The sequence below is a fragment of the Leptonychotes weddellii genome, chromosome 1, assembly GCF_054177405.1.
Source record: "Leptonychotes weddellii isolate Sample4059 chromosome 1, ASM5417740v2, whole genome shotgun sequence".
In the NCBI taxonomy this organism is placed as follows: Eukaryota; Metazoa; Chordata; class Mammalia; order Carnivora; family Phocidae; genus Leptonychotes; species Leptonychotes weddellii.
The window spans coordinates 77,433,973-77,451,569 of NC_138369.1; the positions used below are offsets into that span (position 1 = coordinate 77,433,973).

The following is a 17,597-nucleotide window of genomic DNA, read 5'->3' on the forward strand; positions in this document are numbered from 1 at the left end:
AGTGCTAGAGTTCTGCCATTCTCAGTGATCGGTAAACTTGGTCTTGGCTGGCGGTTCTCGCTGATCTTCTGGGGGAGGGGCCTGTTGCCGTGGTTCCCAAATGTCTTTGCCGGAGGCGGAATTGCCCCGCCCTTGCCGGGCCGGGCTAAGTAATCTGCTTGGGTTTGCTCTCGGGAGCTTTTGTTCCCTGCAAGCTTTCTGTACAGCTTTGGAGGACGAGAGTGAAAATGGCGGCCTCCCAATCTCTGCCCTGGAGGAGCTGAGAACTCGGGGCCCCACTCCTCAGTGAGCCCCCAGAGAAAAGTCAGTCACTCCCGTCTCCCCGGTCTCCGGCCGCACTCCGTGCTCTCCTGGCCTGTGACCAAGCGTTTCTGTCTCTGGCAAACAACCCCGTGTGGAGTCTCCAAACCCAGCAGATCCCTGTGGTGCGCTCCCGTGCCACTCCTCCCAAGGGAGGAAGGGGAGTCTCCCCAGATCTGCCGCTTGTTGGGTCCCTGCTTCCAGAAAGTGGTTGCTTTTCTGTTCAGAGAGTTGCTGCTATTCTTTTCTTTGATCTCCTTTTGAGTTCGTAGGTGTTCAGAATGGTTTGATCCCTGTCTAGCTGAATTCCTGGGACCAGACGAAACTAGATCTCCTACTCCTCTGCCATCTTGCTCCTCCAAAAACATAATATGTTTTTGGCGAGCAGATGAAGACCCAGGGGCCTGGGAAAAGGCTGTTACTCGTCATTGGAATTTTGATAGGGATTGCATTGAATCTGTAGATTGCTTTGGGGAGTATGGACATTTTAACAATATTCTTCTAATCCTTGGGCATGGAATATCTTTCCATTTATTTGTGTATTGTTCATTTTCTTTAGTCTATGGCATAGTTTTCAGTGTACAGGTCCTTCACCTCCTTGGTTAAATTTATTCCTAAGTATATTTATTCTTGTTGATGCAGTTATAATTGTGATTATTTTCTTAATTTTTCTTTTTTGATAGTTCATTCTTAGTGTATAGAAACACAGCAGATTTTTGTATATTGATTTTCGTATCCTGCAACTTCACTGAATTCATTTATTCTAACAGTTTTTTGGTGGAGTCTCTTGGCTTTTCTACACATAAAATCATGTCATCTACAAACAGTGACAGTTGTACTTTTTTTTAAGTAATTGGATGCCTTTTATTTCTTTTTCCTGCCTAATTGGTCTGGCTAGGACTTCCAATACTATACTAAATATAAGTTGTGAGAGTAGGCATCTTTGTCTTGTTCCTGATCTTAGAGGAAGAGCTTTCAGCTTTTCACCATTGGGTATAATGTTAACTGTGAGCTTGTTATATGTGGTCCTTATTAGGTTGAGTACATTCCATCTATACCCACTTTGTTGAAAGTTGTTATCATAAATGGATGTTGAATTTTATCAAATGCTTTTTCTGCTACTATTGAGATCATATGGTTTTTAGCTTTCATTTTGTTTATGTGGTATATCATGCAGATTTATGGATGTTGAGCCATCCTTGCATCCCTGGAATAAATCTCACTTGATCATGGTGTATGATCCTTTAAATGTATTGTTGAATTCAGTTTGCTAATATTTTGTTGAGGATTTTTGTAAATATATATTTTTAAGCTTCAAAAATTATGGTGTTGGGGTTATCTGTAGAGTAACACCCAATAATCTAGAAATGTAGTACTCTGGCTGAGTTCTGGACAGGACTATGCCAGATGATAGACTTCTGTGTTATATTCTCGGTATTACAAGTTCTACATGTGCAGTTAGCAGAGACAGCCTCAGTAGTTGATCAACAGAATTTTCTAGGATATGTACAAACCAAATGTCAAATAGTTGGGATTTTCAGATCCAGTGCTTTTGGGGAATTTTACTCTATTATGGAAATTGTACTGAAAAATAAATATAATGATTTAAAACATTATTATGATCTCTAACTGTAGGAGTGTAGGCTTTTAAAAATCCTCAATTCTCTCAACTCTAATTTTATTTGTCTCCTGTATTTCTTCCTCTTCACTCTCTCATTTCTCAAAGTAGAATTCTCTGGCATTGAGCCACTTGCCTAAAATCATATCATAAATCACTGAAACAAGAATCCCATGGATTTTGTTTCTTTGTGTTACTTCTTTTGAAGTCTAGTCTTCGATTTATATAGTCTTGCTATCATGTCTGGTGGATTGGTAAGCTTCCCTAGGACTGCAGTCAGTCCATAGCCTACCATTCTATAACCCAAACAGGCACTGAATGAGATTAATAGACAAAGATATGCACTAATTTTATTCATTCAACAAATATTTGAGTGTCTGCTATGTGCAAGTCATTGTGTTAGATCCTGGTTAAGATCCCTTAAGAAACAAAATCTTAAAAATCTCAGAGAAAGATAGCTGAAGATTATTCTTTTCCAAAGCAAATTTTCATGGGCATTCATTAAGTACTTATTATGACGTGATCAGGATCCAGGATTCTTCTATCTTAAGATCCCACAATCTTTAGTGCTGCCCCCCACAAGATCATCACAGAAAGGGGAGAAAATATTGGATACTTAACCTTTTTTTTTTTTTTTTTTGCCTAGAAGTAATACACATAAATGTCTGTTTCCATCTCATTAGCTAGATCTAGTCATATGGTCCCATCTGAATGCAAGGGGCCTGGAAATAGTCTGTGGCTATGCAGACACTTCTCAGCAACAAATCTATACTATGGGAGGGAAACATAAATCTTGAATAGTCAACTAGTCATTTCTATGTTCTTGGCTCTAAGTTTAAAACTCTAGGTGGAAGGATAACTAATAAAACAAGACAGGCTTTCAAGCATTCAATTCTTCTGAAAGCTTGTAGTATAGAGTAAAATAAAGGCAACAGGCATGGTTCTTAGAAATAACTAGTTCTAACCACTGTTGCTTTGAAACTCCTACAGCATTATTTCACAGGTAGTTTTCTGTTACGGAGTTCTATTATCACTGTCATCATTACCCCATCTGTTGATGTGAGTGCCCTTGAAATAAATGAGTGACCAAAACCACACTAATTTCAAGTTTTGATAGACTCATGGGGCTAAATATTGCTGTTCACAGATTTAAAAGGATGACAGGAGGGCGCCTGGGTGGCTCAGATGGTTAAGCGTCTGCCTTCGGCTCAGGTCATGATCTAAGGGTCCTGGGATCGAGTCCCGCATAGGGCTCCCTGCTCCTTGGGAGCCTGCTTCTCCTTCTGCCCCTCTCTCTCTCTCTCTCTGTCTGTCATGAATAAATAAATAAAATCTTTAAAAAAAAAAAAAAGATGACAGGAAAGTAAAACATGATTCATTTCAACTTCTTGCTGTGGTAGTATTAAAAGAGCTATACATGTCTGGATATTTGAGATGAATGAAAACAGGACTATCATTTAAGGTTATTCAGGTTGTGAACTGCAGATAGTAGGGACACCATTCACATTATAGACTTTGTTGACAGTGTCCTCCTAAAGTTATGTGGCTATTCTGTAGAGGACCTGAATGAAAATTTTAGCAGTGGAGTCATTAGGACAACAATGTTTAAACACAATTTATGATGCTGTAATTATAAATTCACACTGGGACCCAGCAGATAACTTTCCTTTTAGATTTTTTTAATACAAGTTTTCTTGTATTTTCTTCATACAGTATGTAAGGAAGTCTTGCATTTCATGTTCCTATGCGGAAGTGGAAAGTAAAATCAAAGAAAAGAGTTGAGTGTATAATGAAAGGTAAAGAAACAGAAAATGGAAGGGTGAAGAAGCTATGACATATTCAGAACTAAATGAGTAGATGAGGAAACCTCTCTAAGCCTCTGATCACTCATCTATAAAATGGGAGGCTTGGGCTAGGAGGTCTTTGACATTCATTCTTGTGTACAGTGTTCAAAAAAAACCATAGAATGTAGAGCAACCTATTGCAGGAGTTGCTGTTTTACCCAAGAAATATCCCATAAAACAAGAAGAGTAGTTCTGTGGCAGAAAACATTTTTCTGGGAGTCAGAAAAGCTAGATTATAATGCTGGCTCTGCTGCTAACTTCCTATCAGTTATTTCACCTATCTGAGCCTCATTTTATCCATTTCTTTTTTTCTTTTTTAAGATTTATTTATTTATTTATTTATTTGAGAGAGAGCCAGAGAGAGAGCACAAGCAAGGGGAGCAGCAGAGGGAGAGGAAGAAGTAGGCTCCCTGCTGAGTTCAATCCCAGGACTCTGAGACCATGACATGAGCTGAAGGCAGATGCTTAACTGACTTTTATCCATCATTTTATCCATTTCTGAGTCTCAGCTTATCCACCTGTAAAAATAACATTAAAATAAAAAATGGTCTGTAAGTTTATTCCTACTCTTAGTATTGTAGAATTAAGAATGGATGGATGTTTTTGGCCTAAAACAAACAAAAAGGTCCTGAGTGTCATTGAATCTGCACTGGAGTCAGATAGGCTGAGAAAAGCTCACCAAAGAAGAAATATAAGTGAGAGCACAAGATGATCTTTTCAGTTACTCCATCCTAGGTGTCACTGCTTATAAAAATGTATTAAACTCTTTAGGTATGATCAAATCAGTACAGAAAACTGAAATGCATACCACCCTTCTGATAGGTTTTTTGAATTCTAAATCTGTAGAAAGATTTCTTTTGCCGGTGATTAATTTAGTTTCATCTGGTTTCATTGTTTACCAAGCTTTCCTTGGTTGGCTGATAATCATCTTCAAAAATGTGTTCTGTATTCTTGAAATTTGCTAAAAGAAGAAAACTTAAATGTTCTCACCACAAAAAAAGGTAAATGTGAGGTTATGAATAGGTTAATTAGCTTGATTGTGGTAATTATTTTACTATATTTGTATTGTAAAATACCACCATGTATACCTTAAATATGTGCAGTGTTTGTTTGTCAGTTATACCTCAATAAAACTGGGGAGAAGAGGCTAAATAAACAAAAAGTGTGTTCTGAATATCTCCTGATATTCAGGAGATATAATGACTACAATAGTAGTCATTATAAGCATTAACAAAAGTAAAAGAAAAATAGGCCTGATCTCATAGAGCTTTGGGTACTTCCAATAGGTGAGGGAAGTAGCTAATTGGAAAGGTAATTTTAAAAACTAAATTGTAAACCTGGCTTCAGCACACCTGAAGGTCCTAAACATGTCATGTGAAGGAACATGAGTCATATTCCTATTAAAGAACATATAAAAGATACTCATTAAATATTTGTAGGTTGAATGAATGTGCCTGGGAAAACAAAATCCACCTGCAACAAAAGCGGCCAGTGAACAAAGCTATCAGTCACTGTTATGGGTATTAGTGGAAAAAAATAGTAATAATGCTAGCCCCCTTGAGAATTTCTAACCATATCCCTGCTCTTGCAGTTTGGATTTTGAATCCATATTATATATGTAATATAAGTAACTCTAAGAGGAGATATAAATAAAAATATTTCGTGTGGGTAACAAACACCTCTGGGGGCCAGCTAAATAGAAATTCTCTTGGTAGGAAAGCATCCTCAACCAAGGGGGCTCAGGATACCTAGAGATTAACTTCAGTCAGATATGAGATTTTAATAAGAGATTGCCAAATGCATAAGGAAACAAACTGATAGCAAGAGTCAGCAAAAGAAAGAGGAGACAAAGGAAAGAGAAGAGGGAGGCTAGGGAGAGAGATTGATTTAGATTGCCAAGAACTTTAGATATTGGAATTATCAGGCACTGAATATGAACTATGATAGTAGTCTTATTATCTATCGATGTTTAATAACCCCAGAACTCAGTGACATAAAACAACCAGTAGTTATGCTCATGGAGTCTGTGGGTCAGGACCTCTGGATTTGGGGAATGGTTTTCCTTGCTCCATGTTGCCTGGGTCCACAGCTGGATGACTGGAAGGCTGGAGCAACTCAACAGCTGGCTGCTGCAATACTCTGAAGGTTCGTTCACTCATATTTCTGGTGGTTCATGCTGGCTGTGATTGAGGCCCTAGCTGGAGTTATCAGTCAGAACATCCAAATGTGGCCTCTCCATGTGGCCTGGACTCCCTCACAGCATTGTGGCTGGTTCCCAGTGCGTCTGCGGAGACAGGCAGAAGCTCTATCACCTTTTCTAACCTAGCCTCAGAATCATGCAGCATGACTCCTACAGGATTCTATTCAAAAAAGAAATCAGTCGGTCTCTTGCTGCAGCAACGTGAGGGGGAGCACCAGGCGCCGGGCTCGGAGCGGAACTCCACGGATCGCTTTAAGAAAATGGCAGACAAGCTGGACATGGGAGAAATCGCCAGCTTCGATAAGGCCAAGTTGAAGGAAACGGAGACGCAGGAGAACACCCTGCCGACCAAAGAGACATTGAGCAGGAGAAGTGGAGTGAAATTTCCTAAGAACCTAGAGGATTCCCCACGCCCGTCATCTTTGAGACACCCCAGTCGTGATGTGGAGGAAGAAGAGCCACCTGCAAGATGGACACGAACGACAAGCTGCACTGTGAACCTGGGCACTCCATGCCGATGCCACCGGCTTGCAGGTCTCTGAGGGGACCCCCCCCCCAATCGGACTGCCAAAATCTCCAGTTTGCCCTGGGATATTATAGCAAATTATTTGTATGTTTAATGAAAATAAAACACACCTCGTGGCAAAAAAAAAAAAATCAATCACAAAGGCCTAGCCAGGTTTGGAAGAAGGGAAAAGAGACTTCACCTCTTGATAAGGGCTGCTGTCAAGGTTCTGAGAGGGAATTTGGAACCAGAAATATTGCTGTAGCCATCTTAGAAAGACAGTCTGTTACAATAGGTAAAAATATTTGAACAAATAGAAGATAGAAATGGGGGAGAGGAATCTTGAGACAATAAACTATTAAAATTAACCAGTTAGATTTGAAAAAAAGAACTAGCTAGATCTTACAGAACTAAAAAATGTGTGATTATTAGAATTTGAAATTCAGTGGATGGATTAAATAGCAGATTAAATATCTTTAAAAAATACTTAATGTGCTGGAACACAGAGTTTAAGAAATTACCTGGAATAGGGGTGCCTGGGTGGCTCAATTGGTTAAGCATCTGCCTTTGGCTAGGGTCACAAGGATCGAGCCCCGTGTTGGGCTCCCTGCTCAGCAGAGAGCCTGTTTCTTCCTCTCCTCCCTGCTCATGCTCTCTGGCTATCTCTGTCTCTCCCTCTCTCCCTCAAATAAATAAATAAAATCTTTGAGGAAAAAAAAAAGAAATTACCTGGAATATATTATGGAGAAATAGAAGGTAAAAAATATGAGTGATTGAGATATGTAAGACAGTAAGAGAAGGCCTAATATATGGGGTTCAAGAAGAAAAGGATAGAGAAAGTAAGGCAGAAGAAATATTTGAAGATGTAATGCAGAATATTTGCTAGGATGTATGAAAGATATGAATGCTCAGATTCTGGCAATACTGTGAATCTTAACAAAAAATAAAAAATTCCATACCTGGATAAATAATGAAATTACAGATAAAAAGATTTCTTAAAAGCAGCCAGTGGAAAAAGTTACTTAGAAAGAAATAACATTTAAACTGATAGTTGACTTTGCAACCACTATAGTATCCAGGAGACTGTGAAATAATACCTTTAAAATGCTGGTAGTTAAAAAAAAATAAAATGCTTATAGTTGGTACTGTCAACTTAGAATTATGGATCTAATAAAACTATCTTTAAAGCATGAGAGCAAAATAATGTTCAGATGTTTTCTGTTTGTTTTTTTTTTTAATAGAACATTTCACAGAGAGACCCTCATTTAAAGAACTTCTGAAAAATGTGCTTCAGGAAGAAGGAAATTCTTCTCAGAGGGAAGGTCATCAAAGAAATTAGTAATTTTCTATATTAAACAAAATAATGTCTAATTGTAGGGTTAAAGAAAAAACTAAAATATACTATACAGTAGTAGCATATAAATTGGAAGGGGTTGAACGGAATCAAAGTCTTAAATTCTTATAGTGTTTGAGAAGATAGAAAATACATTGTCAAGTAGTCATGAAAGAATTTTAAGGGAACCACTAAAAAAAATAGAAATAAACTCCAAACAAGTAGAGCAAAAAAACTATTGGAATAAGAAAAAAAATAGAGTCCAAAGGAAGACAATAAAGAGGGGGAAATAGGCATAAAGTTAGATAAATAGGACAAGATAGAAGTATGAATATTAGTAAGTATCAGTGGGATAAACTAACCAGTTAAGTGCTTCACAACTTACTTTAAGAGATTACTATATGTTTAATGTGAAAATCCCCAGAAAAAGATAATAGGAGAAAGGAAAATTAGGGGTCATTCTTGCCCAAGAAAATGATTGTAGTCATGAATTGGTAGGAGGGATTCTGGCAATCATCAGACCTACAAAGGATATGGTGCCTACATCCATCACCCCTGATTTCAGAACGCCTACAAGGACACATTGTGCTGCCTTCTGGTTTATTTCTTGGATAGAGGTTGGCAGGAGGTCTTCATTGATATCATCCCATTTGAGGCTGTCTGTTAATATTCATGACCTGAGGCTGCTACATAGCACCTGTGTTATATAACAGCACCTTTTTTATGACCTAAGATGTCACAGTCTCATGAGTAATGAGGTGCTGGTGGGAGTTATTGAAGGATTGACTGTAGACTCTTAACCAATCCACAATTTGCAGGACATGAGGCGCCATCATAAAGAATTAAAGTGATTCTTCTCTGTTGCTGTGGACAGATTACACTCTAATTCTGTCTCTGATAGTTTATGACTACTCTCTGAGTAGTTAAAAATGTATTTTTAATAACCCTTAGAAAAGCAATTTATTTTTGCATGGGTTAAGCCTTGCTCATGTCCAGAAATTTTCAACAATCAGATCTGACCTCATAAAACTTGACCCTCCCAAAAAAAAATCTAAAGCAATATTATGTTTCCCGCTTTGAATACAGCAGATCTACCTGTGATCTATTCACTAGTATCTTAAAGCTTGAGTTGGCCAATTAGGTTAAAGTTAAAAAGCTTAGATTTGCCTCTCATCTTTTCCTTCTCTATGAGAACTGTTATTGAGTAAAGGAAAAAAGAAATGGGATGAAAATCCTTCATCCCATTAGATTTAGGTTTAGGATTATGATTAAGTTGTATATCTGAACTGGGCAGAGTAGATGTTGCCTAGTTGTAAACTTTGGCTGATTCCTGGTGATGAGGAAGACAAGTGCCAAAGTGATGGAAGTCCAGAGCAGTTCCTCAGGTATTCATGCGTCGCTTTCTTGTCTCTGAGGCAGCTGCTGCCATCTCACCTCCCAGTCCCTGCAACCCAGGGGCAGAGGTGCAGCCCCAGCACCCCAAAGAGCACTCTGCCTTCTCCAGCATCACTGCTGCTGCTCTTCTTCATTCTCTGCAGAACCTCTCCTTCTGCGGTACCTGTCTTCAAGACTTTGGGGAGAGCAAAATGATCTCCTCATCTAGAGTGGGAAGGGAATCAGGCCAGGGGCCAAGAAAAGAGAGAAATGGAGAGAGCAAGGGACTATAAAACATCTTTTCATGCTATGAACACAGGGCAAAGCATTGTGCAGTGATTTTTTTTTTTTTTTTTTGGAGGAGGGGTAGAGTTTTTTTTATCTTAAAATGACGTCTATTTAGAAAAAAAGAGATGGTATCATTTAAGTCTCTTGGACTAAATTTGGAGTATACAGAGAAAGGAAATAGGAAATCAGTTTCAGGATTAGCTGATTGTTAGTACAGCTGAGAAAGCACTAAAACACACTCTTTCTGTGCCAACAGACCTGCGGACATGTCAGGAAACAGAGATTGTAACTTTTTTATTGTCTTTTGAATTACAAGAAAATAGGAAATAATTATTCATTTGCTATGTTTTCAGAATTCCTCTGCCTGATTTTTAGATTGCAAGTGCCACAGATGCTGGTGGTTAGAAGCAGAAATTGCATTTTTACAAAAGAATTGTCTTGAAATTTTTCTAGCAAACATTATATTCTATACATCAATCTATGTTGCTCGTGTTTAGCATGACTAGAGTAGGTGAGGAGCAAAACCAAACTCTAATGTGCTAAATTAATTTGACCTTTAATATTGCTGTTTATGCTTTATTTTCAAGTATTCAAGATGCCAGTTTTATTTTCGTTTTCTATGGGGTGATTGTGAACTGTATAAAATGAAAAGAGCTTGCCCTTTGTGTTTTGATTTAAATCTTGGTCATGCCATTTATTAGCTGTCTCATTTCCTCATCTGTATAGAAGGAATAATATAACCTACCATGTAGGGGTTTGTGAGGATTAAATGGGATTATTTATGATAAGCTCCAAACACAACACTTGGTACCTAATAGATACCAAATAAATAGTGGAAATTATTAATTATTCGTGTAGCTGTCTAGTAAGGGATCTGAAATTGACTATGGTTTAAGGTTGGATGAGAAACCTTGAAGAAAAAGAGAGCATAATTCTCATTCAGACAGAAGTCCAGGTGGTACCCTGGTGAGGTCAATGCCCAGCCAGCGGTCTGTGAGCTTTGCAGCTGCCAGTGAGAACTACCTGAGAATTAAACTCTGTTCCTTTTTTTTTCCTTCTAAGGACTCCTAAATCTCATAAATTGAATTGGAATGTCAATAATGCAAACCTTTTAAGGCCAGTGGATATATGAAAAGATCATGAATTTTCTAATCCTGGCTCTCCAGTTTGAGGGACTTTGGTTTACCTCCTCACTTATTAAATTGGAAAAAAAAAAGTATAACTCCTCCTCCAAGGTCCAATGAGGTAGTGTACGTAAAAATGGTAGCATAGTGACTGATTCACAGTGCCTCATGCCTGTGTTCCTTGTTCTCACCCACCCCACCTCCCACACTCACCTCTGGCTCCCCTTTCGTGTTGAAAAATCTGCTGTTTTCTAGCAGGTCATCTCTCACTTTCGAGTAGATTCTTTGTGGTGTCAAGGCATGTTTATGGAGCAACCCTGGAGCAGAAAGCTCTGCCAATCACAGATGTGCCTTCTGGAGGACCTGATGAGCCCATCTGAGAGCCTGGAGGAAGTTTTCCAAGAGAAAATGTTTATTCTTAGTTGTTGCTTAGGAAACAGTGGGCTGATCTCTGCTTCAAGTGGCTTACAATTCACTGACAAAATATAGAAAAATTTAAATGTAAAATTGAGAGAAGAAAAATTTGCACACACATATATAATACTGAGCAGGCTCTTGTTAATGATTTGATGATAATTCCTTTTTAAGTTAGACTAGCTTTGTTAAGCTAGTCTTTACAGGCCCATAGTAATGCAGGAATCCTCACATTTTCCCTTGGTTTAATTTTCAGTACCAGGCTGTCCTGATAGGTAGCTTTTTTTTTTTTTTTTTTAAGATTTTATTTATTTATTTGAGAGAGAGAGAACGAGAGACAGAGAGCATGAGAAGGAGGAGGGTCAGAGGGAGAAGCAGACTCCCCGACGAGCAGGGAGCCCGATGCGGGACTCGATCCCGGGACTCCAGGATCATGACCTGAGCCGAAGGCAGTCGCCCAACCAACTGAGCCACCCAGGCGCCCCGATAGGTAGCTTTTTAATACAGAATAGTAATGTTCACTAACATTCCTCCCACTCACCAATGAGACCTTCATGGCACTTAACATTATTAATAATAGTCAAAGTCTTACATAATTTAGTGTTGTCATCTGACTTGGCACTTCAATAAACATGGTCTGATTAGTTCCATTTGCTTCTAAAGCTTCTAAAGCTTCTGTAGTCTGTGGTGAGATGTCATCCTTTATGATAGCTGTGTTTTGATGACAAAGAAGTGTTTTTGTTCTTCTAAAACTCTTTTGAAGGACTTCTGGAAGAATCTCTCTCTCCGCTATGAATACTTGAGGAACTACTAGAGGAAGCCACTGAGAAGTGGATAAGTCTGTGAGTTCTGGACTTGCCACCCTCCTTGGCTCAGCTATATATTGCCTACAGAATGCAAGCCCCAGAGCTTTCACCTATTTATTTAAGAGGCAGATAGTATAATTCCCATTATGCAGATGAGATAACTGAGGCTCGGTGAGGTTAAATCATATATCCAGGATTGAATTGGCTACAACTAAATAATAGAATTTTAATCCCCGGACTCTGACTTCAAGCCCAGTGTTCATTCAGCTATTTCACATTATTAGTTAGGGAAAATATGGGTTACCAAAAAGGAAACAATGAGTTTTGCAACTGGAGGAGAAAGAGTGTATTTGAGCCCTAATACAGTACACAGTGGCTACTAGTATTGACAATTTAGCACAAGGGGCAAAGAACGTTTTCCAATACCTAGAGAATGGATGTGATTCTTATATATAGGACAGGCCTTGGAAAAATGGATCTGGCACATCAGTTCTTTGAATGGCCCAACTGGTCAAGGAGACAGTTCCTGAATTGGCACAGTGCATGTGCCAATGAGCAGACTCTCCAGGGTACAAATAGGGGAATGCCTTGTGGAAATAGAGCCCAGAGCCAAGGAGACTAAGAGTTGGTTTTGTGGATACAAGGGATGAGCGAGACTCACCATATGTGGAAGCCACTAAACCAACTCACCAACTCAATGTATACCTTGAGCCAGCTGTTAAGTGTCTTTGCTTAACACCTAGCTTAGTTCAGGAACCCACATTCAGTAAAGTATTTTCTTGCTTGCCAAGCCACTAACATGTGACTGTTTTAGACTTTCTAATTTTTAGTAAGAATATTGAGATCTATGTGCCAGGGATCATTCTTCGAAGTGAATAAGATCATTAAGATCTCTGCCCTCTTGGAACTTACATGCTAATTGGGGAACCCATACAATATGGAAATTAAACCTTAGAAAGAACCTTACTATGCAGAGATCCAACAAGATTATTGTGATAGGTGTGACTGGGTAGCTAGTTTGAGTGGTGAAGAAAGGCATTTCAGTAGGTGACATTAGGCTAAAATCTGAATGACAGGGGTGCCTGGGTGGCTCAGTCTGTTGAGCATCCAATTCTTGATTTCGGCTCCAGTCATGATTTCGGTGAGATCAAGTCCTGCGTCAAGCTCTGCACTGGGCGTGGAGCCTGCTTAAGATTCTCTCCCTCTTCCCCCCCAATCGTGTACTCTCCCCGCCCCCAAAAAAAAACCTGAATGACAATAAAAAGCCTGCTCTGCCCAGGTGAATAAAAAGGGACATTCTTGGTAGAAGGACTAAAGGGGCAAGGACCCTGAGGTGGGAACATGTTCAGGATTGTTGACGAACACCTAGAGGGCCAATGTGGCTAGAGTGTAGTGAGGGAGTAGACCAGTGGAATAAGATGAGGTATAGAGGGGGTGAGCAAGAGCAACAAATTTGTGTTTTATTTTTAGTGTAATGAGGAGCCATTGGAGAATTCGAAACAGAAATAACATGATATGCTTTGTTTTGAAAAGATAGCTATCTGCTTTGTGGATAATTGATTATTGGGAGTGGAAGTGGAGGCAGGGTGACCAATTAGAAGGTGATTATAGTAGTCAGGCCAGAGATGGTGATAGCTTGAACAAGGGTGGTAGTCACAGAAATGGGGAAACAAAATCAGGACACATCTTGGAAGTGAGGCAATAGGACTTGCTCATAGATTGGATGATACAGAGTGAGGGGGTCACATTTAATCAACCCTGGCAGGCAACAAGGTAAAACATGTCCTAACCATTAATTGTATAAGCTGCTTGTCCACACTTGAGTTGGTAAAGAAAAGGGATCTGTGAGTCTTTGTTGAATTTGGGTGCTGATGGCAATAACTGCATCATCTCTAGATCCTGGAATAGTTTAAACAAATGGACAGCGAGAAACAACAAGGGAAAAATTGGGACTCTCTTTGGAAGTGGTAGCTGTTTTGTTTCATTCATTCATTCATTCATTCATTCATTCATCAAATATCTAATATCTGTTAGGTGTAGCTGAGGGCTTAAATATAAAAAAAAAGTGAGAGCTACTAGGAAGCTTGCACTCTTGTGTCCTTGTAGGAATCTTCTCAAACAGTACACCTGGAAGTTACATATTTGGATTGGGATTTCTGTGGACACCAACCCGATTAATATTTGCAACAGATATAGCAGCCCTTTGGTTTCTGAGTTGGTTGTGGTCTTTCTACAGCCGGAACAATTTAGACCTTCTTAATGCACTTCTGAAAAGAATGCTGGAATCTCTACTCTTCCTGACTGAGAATCCATGATTGTTCTCTTCACACTCTCACTTACCTCTTCTTATTCCTGAGACTGACTTGTATACAGGGGCAGAAAGTATTACTCTTTTCCTGGAAGTATATAAAGGGTGCCTAGAGTGCCTTGCTTTTCCCTCACACAAGATCCAAGCTGCATTAATTTATCATTGAATATTTCCATTTTAAGAAGCTGTTAATTCTAATAAATGTTGATGGAGATTTGAAGCCCAAACATTTTAATAAAGTCATAAATCAAGAAGCTAAAGAAGCTTTCTTCACATGTCCTCACACAAAATTAATCTACTGGATAGAAGGTTTCCCACAGTGTTACAGCGACTGCTTTGGGCGGACAGAAACATTCCCAGCTTGGGTTTTAGTAAGCTATGGTCGTTGAAGTGCAAAAGTGATATGGAGAAACTTAACTCTGTAGTTCAAAGTGTCAGTCGCTGCATGCACTTCTCTCCTCAGATTCTAACTTTGGTCATACCTGGCCCTAAAGTTGCACATATCAGAGGGTGAGCATCACTAACAGATGTCTTTGTTTCACTAGTTTATCCCTGCCCTTTGTAAATGCAGTAACCAATGTACTTACCATTCAGATCAGGTCCCAGGTTAATATCCAGCCTTCACTCTGCATTGCCTCATATACTCATCTTTGGAATTCTGCAGCTATTACCTTTATGTGTTGAAATGAGAAAGTGCCCTATTTATGGACTAAATTCTTCCTAATATTTTTTTCAATTGTCTGAAAATATTCCCTTATTTAATAATCTCATACTTATGCAGTTTCCTTGGGCTCAGTAGATCTCTTTCAACATATTATATCTGTTCTATATAGTGTCATGTATTATTTAAATGCATTTATTATAAAAGGGGACATGCACAAGCTTTGCAGATTGCCAAAAAGGTTGCCCTCTGGGCAGATTTTCTTATGAACTACATAACTCATGAGCTTTTCCTCCTTCCTACTTTCATATACAGAGCATCCTGGTACCAGGTATTCCCACAGTAATACAGAAAGATTGTTCAAAAAAAAGGGGGGGGAGAAAGAAAAACAGCACTGAGCTTTCATGTCTACTGCTTTAAGTTTCTGTGAGCCCACCAACGAAGACAGAGGGTCTGGGGAAAGCAGGGAACCCTATCCCCATTTCTATCATTAGAAATGAGTGTTGTGGTATCTGTGGATTTTGAGTATTTGGTTCCTCAGGTATCTATCTAGTAAGTGCCTACTGAGTGTCAAGCCCCACTGCCTGCTGAGGATGCAAGCAGGAGGAGATGTGGTTCCTGCCTTAAATAACTGTGGTCCAGTAATCCTACCCCTTTCACATAACAGAGTTGTTTTGCAAAAATCTTGACAAAAATTCCAAATAGAATCCCTTTTCTGCCAGGCATCTTTTTTCCAAATCTCCTGAGAATGGGCTCTTGGCTTATTATTATAAAACAAATTTTCATTCCAAATACCCTGCTAATGTAATGACAGTGAGAACCACCATTTGAGATACTTAAGCCTTCCAAAGTTTTGGAAGTTCTCTGCTGCTATAGGTCATAGCGATGGTATATAAAACTTTGCAAGCCAATTGCTTTGTCCTGACCCCTTGAGGATACCCCCCAGGTAAGGTGGAGAGCACCAAAAAGAACTCCAGGCAGTGGTGAACTGGAAATGCTTGTAGTTTCTTGGAGAAAAATAATCAAAATACCATGTGGTAATTTAAAGGGAATAAATCGGAGTGACAAGTGAGAAATTAGCTGAATTATATTTTTCTGCATAAACAATTAAGTAGCAAGGAGCATTTGTATCATCTGAAGCTAAGTTATTGCTTAAATGTGTGCCACCTTTGAAAGTTGTATCCGTTCTTTTGGTATGCTACATATGCTACTGTTTACTACATTATTAGTCTATCCTAATTATAGTTAGAGTAAATCTGTTTAGTGCTTGGAGAATCTGACTTATAAGTGTAACAGTGAGATTTCTTCATGGATCTGAAGAAATCTGGCTCATAGATGAGCTCATGATTTTTCTGAGTTATTAAGATAAACATTAAAGAGTATTCACTGAAATGAAAAACAGATTTGTTGGTTTAATGAGTAGGTTATAATCTTGTGTTTATGTCTCCCAAAGGATTTCTGTGAAATAGTTCCTTTCACTTAAATTCAAAAATGATTCATTTTATATAGTATTTTTGTGGTGAATAAGAAAAATCCTTACAAAAATAGAGCGTTAGAAATTCTTAAAATTTGACCTCCCTCAAATCCCTGAACACTGCATCCTTACTTTTGACTCATTGGAAGGGTGAAAAATTCTGAGTGGTAATACTTAGAGATTCCATTGATACTAAAAAGTAATATTCACTAGTTTGAGTTTGAATTACATCATTCATGCCAGCTTCTGGAAGTATGGACTTTCAAACAGCAAGTGGCCCAAAGTTAGCAAGGGAAGAGTGAGAACACACAGATGATCTCCAGCCTGAGTAAATCTAAGCCTGCAGGCAGCATTTGAATAAAGTGGAAAAGTTAGTCAGTCATGCTGCCCTTCTCCAGACCACGCAACCCCTGCTAGAAGGCAAAGGATAGGACATCTGCTGCCAAAGTCACATCCAGTTTGGAAATGATTTTTTTCTTCCTCTCAAGCCTGAGATAAGAGAAGTTAGCTCTGCTGTTTCAGAGCATTTGTTTGATATGTTCATGGTGTGGTCAGTATCTCATGCTACAAAGAGGATAATCGGTGATTTGTGGAGTATTGGGATTCTGGAGGTGAAAATTCTTGGAGTTTAGATACTCGACTTTAGAGAAATAGATAACGGTATTGATTCACCCAAAAAAGGCTATCCTTTAGACTGTTTTCCCTGTTGGTAATAGATTACTTCAGCTATCCCATTCTCTTGTCCAGATTGCTCATGAGCAAGAACCTCATTTATAGCTGCTTGTCTGTGACTAGGTATTGATTCTATGAAGTTGGAACTATGACTTTCTCAGGGGGAAGCCAGCTGAGACTGAACTTATGTCCACAGATGACAACACCATTTTCTAGCAAAGATAACATCATCTCCTCTCCCAAGTTGTCATTACATTCTGTTCCTTTCTGCTTTGGGTACAAATCATCACAAAGAGATGCAGTAGTGGTGTTCTAAGCACATATCCTGGCTTTTAAAACAGTCCATGATATGGGTCTAGATCTGTTTGGAGAAAAAGGTGAGACCACGAGTGTGCAAAGTACTTACCACAAACAGAACTGGACTTGATGATTATCTGTAAAACAGGCAAGGGAGAAATTACCTAGCTTACAGAGTTGCTGAGGGAACTAAATGAGAGAATGCAGGTATGCCAATCAGGAAAACAGGAAGCAGAAATCATGCTAGATGATGGTTCAAGCAGAAAGGGATAACACATAGGAGTTAGGTGCTTATGAAACCACTGGAAATCTAAGAGAACAAAAATCAGGAATTATTAGGTTCAAGGACACACCACTGTAGCAGCAATTCAGGGGTCAG

The 17,597-nt window shown here is 39.0% G+C and overlaps 1 protein-coding gene and 1 pseudogene across 18 annotated transcripts in view; both read left to right on the top strand.

Annotated features, from left to right (window-relative positions):
* TMEM108 (transmembrane protein 108) overlaps positions 1-17,597 on the top strand; it is a 547,759-nt gene that overhangs the window by 429,711 nt on the left and 100,451 nt on the right. The gene's annotated exons all lie outside the window — the stretch shown is intronic.
* On the top strand, positions 2,561-7,597 carry LOC145722620 (thymosin beta-10 pseudogene; annotated as a pseudogene).